The sequence below is a fragment of the Sorex fumeus genome, unplaced genomic scaffold, assembly GCF_029834395.1.
Source record: "Sorex fumeus unplaced genomic scaffold, SorFum_2.1 ptg000070l, whole genome shotgun sequence".
NCBI lineage: Eukaryota > Metazoa > Chordata > Mammalia > Eulipotyphla > Soricidae > Sorex > Sorex fumeus.
The window spans coordinates 7,363,247-7,365,156 of NW_026606127.1; positions in this window are offsets into that span (position 1 = coordinate 7,363,247).

Consider the following 1,910-nt stretch of genomic DNA (forward strand, 5'->3'; position numbering starts at 1 on the left):
GAGAGCAGATCCAAGAGTAGGCCTTGAATAACAGTGGATGTGGTCCCAAATAAAACCAAATAAAACAGTACAATAAGGTTATTAATAAATCGTTCCACATATGTAATATGAAGAGAGTATTCTATTTTAGAAAAAAACTGCTAGCCAAAAAATGGAATAGAAGGTGATTTTTGAGTGCACACTTTACCAGTCCATTAAAGACAAAGGATTTATCAGTAATTACATAACAAAAAGAAAATAGGAATAAACGTGATTGTATTTCATAGACAAGAAATGTTTTAAATGAGGAAAATACAGAAAGAAACTTCGAAAGTACAAAAAAATTATTCTTGGATTTCTTGCTTACAGATAGTTTCTCCTTACCCTAGCAATGCCTGAAGCTTGCTCTCCTATGGACTAATATGTTATTTCCTATAAGGCAAGCTTTTCTAAACTAGGAAGTCTAAGAGTGGGTAACATTCTCTGGACAAGAAGAAACCTGAGGGCCAGAAATGACAAAGAGACTTCATGTTTTCCAATAATTTTTATTGGGCATTTTAAGGAGTATAGTTTCGACCAATAACTGACAGTGATCTTGGGTTCTTTCTGGCTCTGCACTCTGGAGTGACCCCTTGTAACATTCAGAAGAGTGTATGCAGTAACAGAGATCCAAGCAGATTGGCTGTGTACAAGGCAAGTGCCTTATCCCCTCCAGTACTATCTCTCTTCCCCTTATGAATTTCCAAGTTAGGGAACCTAAGCATGTGGACTTTTTTCCAGGACTCTGCATTTTCACTACAATGCAGAAATGGTTAGAAAGATACCTTACATTAATATAGGCATTTGGAGTCTTTACAACTCTTACCATTGTAATCATCAGGTTTCCCTTTGACTTGTGCAATGAATATCTGTTAGTTACGGTTCACTTATGACTTAATCTTGTTGATGCATAGAAGATTACCCTGATTTTTGATCCACTTCAAAAATGACTACTTGAGTTTTTCCCAAGAAATGTTTTTGGAAGGAAAACTTTATTTAAATTCTGTGTCTTAAATTGTTTATCTACAATGTAGTTACTAATAACTCTAAGAATAATTATGCATACATAAATATAATTTTTCCAAGTCATGTGGTTTACATAGGAGGAAGTATAAAGAAAACATCGTGAAAAATATGTATCACAGAGCTGAAAAAGATGTATATAGATATCAATGAAATCTGGGCTCTGTAGCAAGCAGCATAGTACAGTAAGTTATGGAGAGCAGACCCAAGAGTAATCCCTTAATAACTGTGGATGTGGTCTCAAACAAAACCAAATAAAACAGTCCAATAAGGTAATTAATAAATTGTTCCACATATACAATATGAAGAGTGTATTCTATTTTAGAAAAAACTGCTAGGCAAAAAACGGAATAGAAGGTGATTTTTGAGTGTACAACTTACCAGTCCATTAAAGAGAAAGGATTTAGCAGTAACTACATAACGAAAAGAAAATAGGAATAAACGTGATTGTATTTATAGGTAAGAAATGTTTTAAATGAGTAAAATAGAGAAACTTTGTAATTACAAAAATTATTCTCATCAATACCTCTGAATATTAAACACCAAACAACACGTTTTAAACATAGCATATGATTTCAGTTTATCACACAAACAACAGAAAAGACCATATAAAAAATGATCAGAAAATATTGAAATTTACTTTCAAAACCTGGAGTAGAATTAACTTTATTAACCTGGAAAACGTTCTTCTCAATGTTTAATAAAAGAGCACCAAAATCCCATTAAATGTTTTTAATGTAGGAACAATCAAAATTAACAAATATGACAAAAATGTGTAATTCTACATGTGAGACTTGATTTTCCTATTTCCTCTTAGGATCTAAAGCAGAAGTTGACATTATCAAACTACTCTCATGTTAGGTAGAAAA